This window comes from Adiantum capillus-veneris, chromosome 19, assembly GCF_014529385.1.
Source record: "Adiantum capillus-veneris isolate H3 chromosome 19, ASM1452938v2, whole genome shotgun sequence".
In the NCBI taxonomy this organism is placed as follows: Eukaryota; Viridiplantae; Streptophyta; class Polypodiopsida; order Polypodiales; family Pteridaceae; genus Adiantum; species Adiantum capillus-veneris.
Window position 1 is genome coordinate 33992396 of NC_140949.1, and position 15543 is coordinate 34007938.

The following is a 15543-nucleotide window of genomic DNA, read 5'->3' on the forward strand; positions in this document are numbered from 1 at the left end:
TGATTGCTTCCAATTCCTTGGCATACTTACTTCTTTCTTATAGAAACCATTGCTGAAATCTTTCTTCTTTCTCAAGATTAGGGAGAGTAGGAATCATCCCCCCTAAAAGAAGAGCACCGCGAGGTTTAGTGCTTACCTGATGAGCAATATCCCGAACAGAAAATTGTATGGAGAGATCAGGTAGAACTGTAAAAGGTGTTATCTGAGGGACTAGATCTGCGCCAAGAGTAAGGTCAGTATTTGGATGAGGGTGCAGATATAGTGTAATGAGAAACTTGACTGTCCCAATAGCAATCTTACATGACACAACCTTTTGAATTCGGCCTTTGGTATTATTGGCATAAGAAACTGTGATACCACAAGGTAGTAATTCCACCAAGTGTGGTGGAACCAAGGCTTGGTTTATATAGGACATAACCGATCCGAAATCCCATAATGCATCAACATGAAAAGATGGGATGTGAGGAAATTTAATCCAAACCTCAGAGTAGAATGCCCTATTGAATTTGGTGTCAAAATGAATGATATCACAAACATTGATAACGTGATCAGGTACCCATTCATTAATAGGCTTAGTGGCAACCTGATTCATGGCTACTAAGTCGTTGAGATTAGTGGCAATAGCATAGGTCTGATCCAGTTTGACTTCAATAGAGGCTAACTGAGATTCCATAGAGGTTAAGCGCTGGCTTAATCCATTCTAGATGCACATTTTGGATAGCATCTAGGATGGCCTTATCATTCTTACTGCATACCTGTTGAATTCTGTTGCATGCTCCATAGGCGAATGGCGAGGGACAGTAGTAGCAGAAGGCTCCATAGGAGGTTGTCGAGGGACAGAAGTTGAAGCAGATGCATATGCAGTAGCTCTGGTTGGTTGCCTAGTAGAAGATGGTTGGCTTCCAAGATTAGATTGCTGATTCATTTGTTGCTTCCATTCTGGTTGATTGACAATGTCATCAGTTTGTTCGACCATACTTCTAAACAAAGGCAATGGATGATATCGTTTTTGTTCCTTCTTTGACAGATTCATTTTCATAGGCCTAGAACCCTTTTGCCACGTATCTGATTCTTCACTTGTACTGGTTGTGACTTCATCTGTAGAAGAAGAATCATACCTAGCATTCTCAGGAAAAGGGTAAGGTTTCCTTACCATATTGGACATTTTTGTGAAGTTGTCATTGGCTAAGCTGTCCGTCGAAAAAAACAGGTTCTTCAGAATGGGTGGACTCTGAGCTCGATTCTTCAGTAGAAGAGTCGGATTCATCCGAGTCATATAATGAGTATTGCCTGATAGGGAAGTCCTTCTTTTGTAGGACATTGCAGTAAATGACTTCATACTCATACATGTCTTTTAACACAGCATTTCCAAATTTTTCCTTCCTCTTTGGGCAGTTAGGAGCGATGTGACCAGGTTTACCACAAATGTAGCATTTTACCTGTTGTCTTTCTTCCTTGCTGAGCTTTCTCTTCTTTCTAACTACCTTGTACTTTTTGCCAAACTTATTTCGGTGTGGTTTGACTTTGCACTTGCATTCTTCAGCCTGCCTGCATCCGAACTGTTGGGCTTTAGTTTCCTTGGTGCAGAAGCTGGAGTTGAATCCTTTGACCTGTTTGATGTCATGCTTGACTCTCAATCGAGCACATTCAAGATCAGTAACTTCATTGATGAAAGAATTGATTTGGGCAAGTGAGACGTTTTCATCAATATGCAATCTAGCAGCTTTAATTCTTTCCTTAATCAAATTTGCAAAAGATTCCGGAAAAGAATTTACATAGTATTGCTTGTACTCAGTCTTAAAGTAACCACCTGGAAACTGGTACATCAGCTGAGTCATATGCTGCTGATATTTCTTTACTTGAGTAAGATCACAAATCTTACTACGAAAGAAGGCTTCTCTGTTGCGATCTTGGATCTTGGTGGTAGATCCTAGGAATTGCATGACTAGAGCAGCAAAGAACAGAGATATTACATTATCAAAGTTTTCTCTACATTTCAGGTCCTCCCTGCATTATATAAGTTTTACTTTCAACACTCAAATCATCCCACCATGCTCTCAACATTCCTTGAAATCCAGCCACAATCATAGAGACAGATTGCCTCTTAGTTAACTCCTTATACAAGATGCCATAGTGAGCAGAATTATATATAAATTCAAACACTTTCTAGATCTCTTCCTGTGAAAGACCATCTATGTCTAGTATGGTCATATCTCAATCTTACTTACCCCTTTTAAGCTAGTAGAGGAAGAGGTAGGAGATTCTACCTTCATCTTTCCGGTTTCTCTACTGACAGGGTTCATAATTCTGGTTTCTTCATCAGTGCTAATATCTTATTCATCTTCGGAAGATGTTGTTAGCTCTGGAAATATCTGTGGTATCTGCACATCCATCTCATCTAACTCTATGTCATCATATTTGACACAAGATTCATCTTGTAGGACAATCCAATCAATATCCTCGGGCAAAATGTTACGAATTTCTTCTCCTAGTTGCTGCCTTTGTACCCATGTCTGTACCTGTGCATTTTCCCCCCAACGAAAATTAGGATCAAAGCCATCAGCGAGATCCTCGTCAATAAATGGAGACATGTGAGGTGGAAATTGATCAACAGACTCAATTGCTAGCTCCTGTTGAACTGCAGAAAACATTTGTGGGAATGTTTTGTCTTCACTGGTGCCACCAAAAGTGATGACAGGTTGTTGCTGAAGCTTAGATTCAGGAATGAATACTGGTCTAGCAAGAGACAGCGGTGAAGTGAAGAATGCTAGCTTAGATAATACCTGGTATTGCAAAGCAGCCAGCTCTTTGATGGCATTGGTATGCCAATTTGAAACAGCCTCTAGTGGTTGCAACCTTGAATTCGGAGAAGGCAAGATGTATGGTTGACTGGTTGACATATCTTTATCATTAATTTCCTCCTTGGTGAGACATTCAATTCCATTGATGGCGAAGTCAGTGGCAATTATTCTCTTGCACAGCTTGCATCTGAACAGACCTTCGAAATCTTTGTAGGTCTCTGGATGTATGCACATTAGCTTAGGACGACCTTTACTTGACGACACTGCAGAGCTCGTTGATGCAGTCTGATATTGCGGTGGAGCAAGAACAGAAGCAAGTTCTCGCCTTGACTTTGATTTACCCAGAACTTTGTATTGGTCTGTTGAGCCTAAACGCTCAATCTTCATAGGTTCAGGGTGATGAACTTCGTTCATGAGAGTCTTGGAAATATTTAATTTCCATTCAGTAGGAAATTGAACTTCCTGCCACTCCACCATTTCAGGTAGAGTACCCAAAGTAGTTTCATCTACTTTCATGACGATATTCTGTCCTTTAGTTGATTCTGAATCTTGTAAATATCCAGGATTATAGACAGAAGGTATGCATGTATTCACAGTACGAACAATCATCCTATAGGCTATTTGTAGGTGATCAACAGTATTCTTCATGTCAAGACCATTTGTCTTGATCAACAAAGATACTACTTCATTGAAGAATCTATCAGATAGGCTACAAGGGAAATTAGGGAAGCATTCTATCTATATAGGACCATTGGACAGGCTGCCTTGTAGGATGCTGATTGTTTGAACATTCAAGTTCTTGTGTCTAGTGTCTAGTAAAGCTCCTATACATGACACATTAATTCCCTTATGGAAGAGAGGTATTATGCCAATTTCTATATACCCTATATGCACAAACTGATGGTTTCTTTTTAAAGCCTTTTCTCTAAATTCTACTAGCTCTTCGAACATATGGATGAGATGATCATCATTATCACTATCCTTGATGCTAAGCTTTCCATGGGTCTCATGATACAAAGTATTTGCTGATAAAGAAAAGAGTTTGTTGTGTCTATATACCTGTTTAGCAGTGACTACTGGTAAACTCCATCTGGCTTGAGGAGTAGCTTCCTCTACTTCAATACTGTCTGTGAGCAGCTTCTTGAATGAAGAAATAATCATGGCCATTGTTGAAGGAAGGTTGGAAGGTAGAGGTTTCTTCGGGTGTAACTTGTTAGCCAAGCTTGAATTGAAATTCTCAGAGTAAGCTTCTGAAACGTCAGCGTCTAAACGGCACCTTGCCTAAGCGACTACGACTATTAAGCTTTACTTAATTTCAATGATGATGATGTGGCTTAACGGATAAGTTACTTAGTAAGAGAAGAAACTATTACCATTAACTTTCTTACAGCAATGATGGACAACTGGCTCTAATACCAATTAGATAGCGGAATACTCAGGAACACTCAAACACAGACAAGCTCAAAGATTAATACTGTTCTTAACAGAGATGAGCCAGTCATGAACATAGATGAACAGACACAATTCAAAGACTTTACTAACACAGGTGAGCAAGATGGAAATTGGTAACTGCTTCTTATATTGCTCTCATGGATGGAGCAGAGTTACAAGGTGAAGGCTAATGATGGCTAGTACAACAGAGCTTCTCAAAATACTAGATAGAAGGCTTATCAAAAGATGCCCTTATACAAATGAAATCCTTCCTTATATACATGAGGGAGGTTGGGTGTTCTTTGACGCGTGGAAAGATAGTGCAGATATTATTGTTAGTGGGATACAGTTGTCTGAGTGGGATGCAGCTGTCTCAGTGCACTACATAAAGTCGGTAGGTACAATGCATTTGTCAAAAGGTAAAAGGTGTACAAAAAAAAGAAATGGACATTATTTGTATGGACATAGGTATTGCTGCCGAAAAGTGGATGAGTTGTCACTAGTAGGTATTGCTGCCGAAAGTAGATGCTACCGAAAAGTGGATGAGTTGTCACTAGTGAGTTGAGCTTTCACTATCATCATTCCTCCCCCTTTTCTATTCGCGAGAGTAAATCAGCTATATTATTCTTATGACCTGGCACATATTCATAAGAAATATCAAAGTGACTAAGTTTGTAAGACCATCGAAAAATGCGGGTGTTACTTACTTTTCCAGCGTTTTTTTCTTCTAAAAACTTTCCAAAGTGCTTAAGGTCACTGCGAAGTGTAAAGGGGATTCCCATTAAAAATAAGCGGAAAGCCAAAACTGAATTGACTCTCGCAAGCAATTCTCGCTGAATAGAATGATACTTGACTTCTGGATCTTTGAAACGTCCAGACGCCCATCGAGACAGATGACAGGGCCATTTTCTGTTTCCTCACAGAGGATACCACCCCAAGCTTCTTCAGATGCGTCTGAGTATACCACTAAGGGTTTGTTAGATGGAATTTGTAGCGGTGGTAAATGACTACAAACCTTCTTTACTTGTTGAACTGTCTTTGTCATCTGTTCGGTCCATAAGAACTGAGTACTGCGTTCCAGTTCCTTAAAGATAAGCAGATCTTTAGCTAAATGAGGATACTGGGGAGCTATCCATTGCAAGCAGCCAACAAAAGACTGCAGCTGCTTTTTTTCGATAAAAACCTCAGGAAAACTTTGTTATACACACACACACACACATATACACATACACACACACACAGATATATATATATATATATATATATATATATATATATATATATATATATATATATATATATAGATATATATGTATGTATGTATGTATACACACACACACACACACCCTAGTGGAGAAAACGATCCGCTAATGAAGGTGACCTAGGCTTGCAACCAGGAAAACACAAAGCAAGCTCAACTTTAGAAACCAGGAGGAGGAGGAATAAAGGCATCGTTTTGTAGCTTCATCAACGATGGAGCGACATGCAAAATAAAGGGAGAAAGAGAAGCTTAGATGCATTGTTTTGCGTCGATATGGGGCTCCATCAATGGTGGGACCAAAGCTATAAAAGAAACGAGTTTAATGTAATCCAACCTATAAATTTTTAGATTTGTCTCTAAGTTTTAAATTGTAGGTGAGAAAACCTACAACATGCAGAGAAATTTAGTGTCAAAATCTTCAACCCTTATCTATACTATATATAAAAGGGGGGAAGGGATTCCGCACATACACCCCCCAGTCCGCCACATGTCGCAAGCTACTTGCTCTAGCCAACGAGCTCTGCAGCAAGCAGCCCAGCGACAATGGGACACACAACGAGAGAGAGAGAGAGAGAGAGAGAGAGAGAGAGAGAGAGAGATTGATTTATCGTCCACGTAGGTCAGATATGACCTATGGGACCAAAGCAAAAACAGTACAACGATACCTTTCAAGCGAAGGTATGGGATACATATCAGTTAAGGTCTGAGGGACCAGTGATAGAGTAAAAGAAGATGAAGAATAAAAACACAACTAGAACTAAAACTAAGGAGGGTTAAGGGATGGAGGTGTCGATTTGGAAGTTCGAAACTCTTGGATGACCGCTTTACCATCTCGATAGACTGCCCATTTACCTTGTTTGCGAGCTTCATGTATCTTCTTGAGCTCATTTGCTTTGAGTTTGAACTGGTTGGTAGTCAATTCCTTTGCTATCCAGAACTTGGTTCCCTTGAGGAGGCGGGATTGGCGCAATAACTTCATCCGCTCCTCCTTTGCCTTGAAGGTGATGATGTGGTGCTCAAGCGGCACGCGTCTATTTGTGTCGTTGATCCAAGAGACTGTGTTGGGCTCAATGGTGATTGATTGCAGGGTGTCATTGAGCTTGGCGATCGCATCCTCTAGTGTGTCCTCGTCCGTGCACCAAGGGAGGGGAGGAGAGAGAGAGAGAGAGAGAGAGAGAGAGAGAGAGAGAGAGAGAGAGAGAGAGAGAGAGAGAGAGAGAGAGAGAGAGAGAGAGAGAGAGAGAGAGAGAGGTGCATGCCGCTACCACCACCAGTTCCCCTTCCCCCATGTGGCAAAAACAATATGTTGACAGGGGCAACCTGGGCTTTGAGCCATGAAAACACAGAGTAAGCTCGGCTTTAAAAACCAGGAGGAGGAGGAGGAAGCAAGGCATCATTTTGTAACTTCATCATCAATGGAGCGCACTTACAAATTCCCGCATATCCCTCAAGAATTCCTGCCCACAATTGTTGGTGTTGTTCAACAAACTCTATTCTTTTGTAGACATTGGCTTTAAGATGTAAATCCAAAAACTCGTCCACAAACTTTTGAATAGATTCAAATTATTTCAACTTCAAACTTCTCTAGTCAGTTAGAACACCATTCTTTGCTTGCTTGGTGAGAAATTGTGACAAGGCTGCAAGTCAACACTCTTTCCAAGTCTTTGGTGCTTCTCCTTAAGCTTTGAAGATAGCGCACCAATTCTTGTTGATCTTCTATAGGTACATAGCTACATGGTGTAGCTTGGACCAATACATGAAATTCTCTCCACCAAAGGCAACATCAAATCGTTGAATAAATTTCAATACTAACATAGCTTCCATCAAAAGGAACTAAAATGGTGTTCTTACACCGTCTTTAAATGTTTGCATACGACCTGACTGTCTTCCATGTAGGGTGAAAACAGTGGTGGCCTCTCCTCTTCTTACCTCTAGAAACATTGCAAGCTCAATCAGGGAAGATTTTCCTTGAATTGAAAGATGGTGAAGAGGATAAAAGAGTCCTCTGACTTCATCTTCTAAATTATCTTCTGTGATCCCTTGACTTTTTTGGAGAAGATGAAGAGGTAGAATTAGGTTTTGTCCATTTTTGCTTAATTTTACGAGTTTGTCAAGGAGCGCTTAACACGACTTTTTCAAGGAGCTGCCTTATCACACAAAAACATTGCTCTTGTTATCACTTGTTTTAGAGTGAACTGTATCATTAGTCCTTCTCTTTCATACTAAGGAGTGTCATTTAAGAGAAGCTAATATTCTCCTTTTTGATGAATCAACAACTCTGTGAGTGCACCAGGACTACATCCACAAGGTGACTTCCTTTGCCTCATGTCCAAATAAGAATATTCAAGAGAGAGATTTCTCCCTCTCTCTTGAGTAGTCTTTGACAAATCATGATTTGCTTCCTATGGAATAATCTCGATTATTAATACTCATCTTGAGGGAAAAATTAAATTGTTAGCATGTAACAATGCCTAAACAACTACTTGCAATTTAGGATTTCTATGTGCTTTTTGTAATCATCAGGTAAAATATCAAATTACATTCACTGCTCGTATTTGTTCAACACCCGCATGATAAGTCAAGTGTGGGTGGACACAGGTGGCCAGACACTGGGATGTGAACATCTTGGAATGAGGCATACTGCCTCTACCACAACAACCTCCCACTTAAAGGCAAGTGTGTCAATAATTGGATCCATTATAGGACCTAGTAGAATATACAATGATAGGTGAGAGACTCTGTCAACCTTCACCCACTCACTCTCTCAAAGTACATGCATGTTGTTGTATAGGCTCTAGCAATGTGCGAAAGCATGTATCTCCGCTAGAATGCAAATGCATGTTTTGTAGGTATCCTGTTATGACCTGCATAGCTCCATGATGCATCATGCTAGTGCAAGTCATCACTCAAATAACATCCCTAATTGCAAGTGCTCCCACATAAAGTTGACAAAATATATACAATCCTGGCTGTACTAGCCTCTTCATCGCTATCTGCATGCACTACATCATCAAGACTACTCATCACATATGGGCGTGCCATCATTGACACTGAGATGGCTATGTCCCTATTATCCATAGGTAGAACTATGTGTCCTAGCATCACCTCATCAACCTCCAGCATGAGCATATTAAAGAACTCCATGTCGTCCATCTCTATCTGTGTCTCTAGGGAGCAGGCTTGCAATACCTCTAGTTGCACAGACTCTGATGGCACTTGTTGTGTCTCAATATGGCATTGTTGCTCTACCTCTACCTCTACAAAGTCTATTGACATGTCTCGCACAACTAGAAGCTTTGTGTCTTGAGTATACTTGATCTCACTTGTGAATGAGACACGTCTTGTCTCTTGCTCATCACATGCCAGCAACAAAATTGAGACTATGCCATCTCGTATTTCAAATACATGCATAGGATAGACCAAGCCAATATGGCCCCCGCTCACATCATTTTTGACCTGCATTTCATTTGGAAAGAATGCTCTTTATGCAGTGTATGACACCCACAATCTTCTAATTATCTTATTGAGATCAAACTTTGTCTCGGTTGAGGAACATAATGCGCATATCAAAGTGTATATGACGCCTCCATAGGCAATGAAATACATACATCTCCTACTCTTGCAATATTAAATATTGAACCATCTAGCAATCAATGGGAAGAAATTTCACTTGTGTTGGACATATAAAAAAGAGGTAAACATGACATCATCGTTATTGGCATTTGAGCCATCTCTCTAGCATGCATCAAAACCAACTCTGCATCTCGCATACATTGTTGCCGCTACTTTATACATCAAAAGTAATGATGCCTAATGTACCCTGTGTGACCACAATGCCAACAACGTAAGTATTGGCATGCACAAAACCTCCCTCTCGCATGAGTCACTCTGCAGACTTTGAAATGTCACAAATGTATGCTAGATGGATGTGAAGAGACCATAATTTGTATATGCATCAAAAGTGTATGGCGACAAAACCAAAATTATGGCAAGAAATCCCTAGAGAAATCGAGTAGAATCTCCCCTATAAATTGAGCAAAATCTCAATCAAAATCTTAATCATAAACCGCATCAAAGATGCCAAAGTTGGAGTTCACCTCGACTACTACACAACCATAAACATGATTAGTACATCAACCCGATGCTTGCATATGCAATCTGTAGCTAAATATATGGCTCTACCAAAAGATAATAGAAGTAGTATCCAACCTCTACCAAACCAATACCTCTACCAAACCAATAAAATCCGATGCAATCAAGCACCAAAGTGATAACTCATGACTGGGATAAATTGCTCTCAATCAAGCATAAACCGCATATGCGACCCACATGCATAAGTAGATAGCAAACACAATGCGTGCTGTGAAATTGGATAAATGTGTAAAATTGTAGAACTTGTAAGCTGTGACTCCCTGTAACCTGTAGCCACAACGAGCATACACAAGTCTCACTCTTGCAAGAGTGGATATATGAACACAAAATTGTTTTTGAAAGCGACAAAACCTATCGAAGTGAGTCAAAACTCGATCGTTGTCAAAGTGGGAGTAAATTGACCACTCTAGCATCAAAGAATAAACCGCGAATACATAGAAACGATGGCAAACACCTGAGAAAAATTTGGTAGAGTTTCCCTTGTAAATTGAGCAAAATCTCAAATAAACTCAGCCTAAAATCGGCAATACAAAAAAGACATAAAATCAACGGAGGAGCCAACTTAGTTATGCACATAAGCAAAGACTATGTTTCTCATCCATGAGCTATCATACACTGACTATATGGATCTTCAAAGCCTATGAAAGAAAACTATACAGAACCTATGGGTCAAAACAAAACACATAAACCTCTGAGAAATCAAATATTGAATAGTTCAAAGTGTATCCACATATGCATACATAGCCAATCCACACAAACTAGTGCCAAAAATTCAAAGTGTATCCACATATGCATACATAGCCAATCCACACAAAACTAGTGCCAAAAATTTCTCTAAAATCCACATAGTCATATATGAGCACTAGAACCTGTGTTGTATACGTGGGGATAAACCTATGAGTAAAAGTTTGAAAAAGGCACACCCTACCTTGGCCAAAAAATCCATCAACCAAAAATTAGAGAGACATAAATCCGTAAACACCACATGTAGCCGCATGTAGTAAATAATACCTTTGAGCTTTGCGCCCAAAAAAATTACAACTTTACAAGGTGGTCTGTCCAGCAGCCAATGCCACTTGTTGGGAAGTCTGCTCCAATATTGGCAGATCCATGTGTGTGTTGCATGTGTGGTCGAAGAATAGGTGAAAGGCGAGAAGAATCCAATGTCAAAGTGGGATATCAAAAGAGATAATCGATGGAGAGGATGCACTTTAGGAGAGCCAAGCGGCTCTCTCTCTCTTACTCTTGAAGTGAAGCTGAAGTACAGTCCGAGAGCCGATATTTGTGTGTGCATGTTTGAGAGAATCTCTCTCTCTCTCTCTCTCTCTCTCTCTCTCTCTCTCTCTCTCTCTCTCTCTCTCTCTCTATGTGCACACATGGGATGACCATGCCAATAGCCAAATGGGGTGGTTGAAATTTGAACTCAAATTGGGCTAGTTGTTATGACACGCGAGTGTCCACGAGTGGTTTTTGTTCATGCTCGGCAGTTCATGCATATCATGGTCGAGCAAGAAGCAACATACCATGGGCACTTCCAATTGCGAGGCTAAGTACAAGGAAGTCTTCATAGATACGATTGAGTGTGTATGGATCAGATGCCTTATGGTAGATTTGGGTGTTGGATAGGACACTGCCAACATCGTCTACATTGACAGCCAGAGCACACTGTTAGTTGCAAGAAACCCAATTTTTCATGTTCGCACAAAGCACATTGAGGTGCATTATCACTATCATGGAGAGACTCTCAGCAGAAGAGATAAGCTTGGCTTATGTGCCAACACAAGACAACCTTGCAGATCTTTTCACAAAGGCATTGTCTCGTGAGAAGTGTGAAGCTTTCCGCAAAGCTTTGGGCTTACTCCTCTTTGTGGAATGATCAGGTCCTCATGCATGGCACTTTGCTATACTCTATGTGCCATCTCTCATTTAGTGCATCACTCCCAGGGGGGATTTGTTACCATATGCTGGGATGGTAAAGCCCAATGTGTTGTGTCTAAGTGTTGGGCGGCCGGAGACTATCGGGAGCTAACATTGACCATTCATTCTACATAAAAGAATAAGGACTCATAACCCTAACACTATTGTGTTTGGAGTCCACCCAAACATGTGTCTCCTCTCTTCTCCATTGTTGCACACATACACACGCTCTCGCACGCGCTCTATTATACTGGTATCAGAGCTCAGGGATTGGGAGCACCGTTCGATCTCAACGGGGAGGCAAGCGAAGAAGCAGCAAAAACTGCAGTACATTTTTGCAGATCTATTTTGGCCTACCAAAACGTCTTCAACCAATTCTCACATTCGCTATCCAGTTTTTTGTCCTCTTCAACTTTGCAGAAGAAAGTTTTCTCAAAATCTTCACCAATTTTGAGATACGTCACTCAAACTGCCTGTAGGTCGTGAAGTAGAAGCTGCAGATTTTTACATATCTGTTTTGATATGTAAAAACAACTTATTTCAAGTCCATTCCCACTACCCCAACCGTTTTCGCGTGATCTATGACTTTGCAGAAGGAAGTTTGTGCAAATTTTGCAAAGTTTGAGAGATATTCAGTTCAGACAGCATGGTGGTCTACCCTCGTCGGTTCTTCTACGTACAGGTTTCGTTCCAGACTCTTTTTGCAATGTCTGTCACATGCATATTTGATGTAAGGTCTTGAGTGTCTGTTATATCAGACAAACCGTCGCACGCGGTTACAGAAAAGGGTTTCTGTGGTTGATGTAAGATCTTATGCGGTTTATGTATTGTGATGGAAATATGCAAAGACTGTTGTTGAGGGTCGTGGTAAGGTTTTATTGAGCTGGGCGATTCTCAAATGTGGAGATCCTTTTGGTGATACAGGTTTTGGAGTGAGCCCCCGACATCCCCATAGTTTCGGCATCGACATAGGATGTATGTTTTGAAGTCGCGGAGCGGAGCGTGGGTCGACTCTCTCTCTCTCACACACACACAGTGAGCTTACACAGTACAGTACGCAGAGAGATGTTAGAAGGGTTATCTCCCAAATCCTTAGTATTCACAAAGAATATGTTAGTATATACAAAGAGTTAGAGGTAAGTGAGTTAGGCGGGCGGCCGGCCATATCCGCATAAGAGGCCACTTGGGCTTTAATCCCAACAACCTCCCACTTAAAGTCCAATGTGGCACTTTAAGTAACTGTAAATCTATGAACATAAATGCACAAAGATTTACATGGCTGCCATCTATCCAATGCCCAATAACTCACGACAATGCACAAAGCCCTCTCCTGGAAGTCCCTTTGTGAGTAGATCAGCAGGATTGTCCTTGGTGTGGATCTTCAGCAGTTGTATCTGCTTGTCTTCAAGTACTTCCCTAATGAAGTGATACTTCACATCAATATGCTTAGTCTTCGAATGGAACACTGGATTCTTTGCCAATTGTATAGCACTTTGACTATCACAATATAACTCTGGCATATCTGCATTGATTCCCAAGTCTGCAACCAATCTACCAAGCCAAATAGCTTCTTTGCATGCCTCATTTGCTGCAACATACTCAGCTTCTGTAGTAGACTGCGTAACACAATCTTGTAATCGAGATCGCCATGATATGGCACCTCCAGCCAATGTAAAGACATAGCCTGATGTAGATCTCCTCTTATCCAAGTCTCCTGCATAATCTGAGTCAGTGTATCCTCTGACACTCAAATCCTGACTACCATAGCATATGCGCATACTCTTTGTATGTTTTAAGTATCTCATGATACCTTTCACTGCCTCCCAATGTTTCTTGCCGGGATTTGACATATATCTGCTAACCACTCCCACTGCAAATGCAATATCCGGACGTGTAGCAATCATTGCATACATCAAACTACCCACTGCAGACGCATATGGAATCTTATCCATTTCAGCCTTTTCTTCCTCAGACACAGGACAATCTTGTTTGCTAACTTTCACATATGGTGGCAATGGAACACTCAATGCCTTTCCCTTCTCCATATTGAAACGTTGCAAAACCTTGTCAATATACTCTGTTTGAGATAACCAAATCAACTTCTTTGATCTGTCTCTCTCAATGCGCATACCAAGTATATGACTTGCCTCACCCATGTCTTTCATGTCAAACGATTTGGCCATCTTTGACTTCAAAGCTGAAATTTCTTCCAAGTGTTTGCCAGCAATCAACATGTCATCCACATACAAAATAAGGATCAGCCAACTGCCATCCTTAGCCTTCTTTGTATATAGACAGTGATCGAACTCACTACGTTTGTAGCCTTGAGAAAGCATAAACTGGTGGAACTTATGGTACCATGCCCTCGGTGATTGTTTTAAGCCATAAAGACTCTTTAACAACTGGCATACCAAATGTTCCATGCCTTTCTCAACAAACCCTTCTGGCTGCTGCATGTAAATTTCCACATCTAAATCACCATGCAAGAACGCTGTCTTGACATCCATTTGGTGCAACACCAAATCCAATATAGCAACCAATGCAAGAAAGCATCTCAATGTAGTCATCTTGACCACTGGAGAGAAGACTTCATCAAAGTCAACGCCTTGTTCTTGCTTAAAGCCCTTGGCAACAAGCCTTGCTTTGTACTTTGGCTGACTATCATGAGCGGTGATCTTATACCTGTAAACCCATTTACAAGGTAGAGCCTTTTTGCCCTGTGGTAATTTAACCAACTTCCATGTCTGGTTTTTATGCAGAGCTGTCATCTCTGACTGCATGGCCAACTGCCATTTTTTCGAGTCAACCACTTGTAATGCTTCCTTGTAACAAGATGGTTCTCCGCAATCTGTGAGCATGACATAATTTAGAGATGGCATATAACGATCAGGTGGTTTGGAGACACGCTCAGAACGTCTCACCACAACTGATTCTGCCTCTCTAGCCACTATAGGCTGTTCCTGAGCCTGACCATGCTGTCTTGATGTGCTAGCACTAGGTCCATCTTCCCTGAAGACAACTCTTCTGATCTCCTCTGTCTTCTCTGGCTTAGCGTGAAACTTGGCTTCATTGAAATGCACATCATTGCTACGAATAAGCTTTCTGGACTCAGGATCCCAAAGCCGGTAACCCATCTCGCCCGATTCTCCGTAGCCAAGAAATATACACTTCTTGCTCTTTGGTTCTAACTTATTTCTGAACTCCTTAGGAATATGGCTATAAGCTTCACAACCAAAGACTCTGAGATGCTTATACGAAGGTGCCTTGCCTGTCCATAGCATCTCGGCCACTGCACTCTTATCCAGAACCCTACTAGGAGACCTGTTGATCAAATGGACTGCTGTAGCCACTGCTTCCGCCCAAAATCCATCAGGCAACTCAGCATTTGACAACATGCTTCTGACCTTCTCTTGTATGGTCCTATTCATACGTTCTGCAACCCCATTCTGTGAAGGATTATATGGTGCAGTAAGTTCCCGCTTAATCCCTTTTTCTTGACAAAAGTCTTGAAAAGCTTTGGAAACGTACTCTCCACCATTGTCAGTTCTCAAGCACTTCAGCTTCTGACCACTCTGATTCTCCACCAGCTGCAAGAATGTCTTAAAGACCTTGAGCACCTCATCCTTGTGCTTCAAGAAGTAAACCCATACTTTGCGAGAATTGTCATCTATGAATGTACAAAAGTACGCTGCTCCCCCTAGTGACAAACTAGGCATTGGTCCGCATAGGTCACTGTGTACAAGAGCTAACCGTTCGTCCCTACGATTCCTCTTTGATCTGTGCGGTTCCTGTGTTTGCTTACCATAAACACAATGCTCACAAAACTCGAAATCTTGAAATGAAAAGCCAGGCAAATAACCATAATGAGAAAGTATTTCCATTCCTCTTTTTGACATATGTCCCAACCTACGATGCCACAGTGACACACTTGGCTGCTCAATCACATTAATTACATGGTTTTTAACCTCTGAAACATGTAAA

General features: G+C 41.1%; 1 pseudogene; it reads right to left on the reverse strand.

Moving 5' to 3' along the window:
- Positions 1 to 2333: 2333 nt before the first annotated feature.
- LOC147433809 (uncharacterized) lies at positions 2334 to 3962 on the reverse strand (annotated as a pseudogene).
- Positions 3963 to 15543: the final 11581 nt, after the last annotated feature.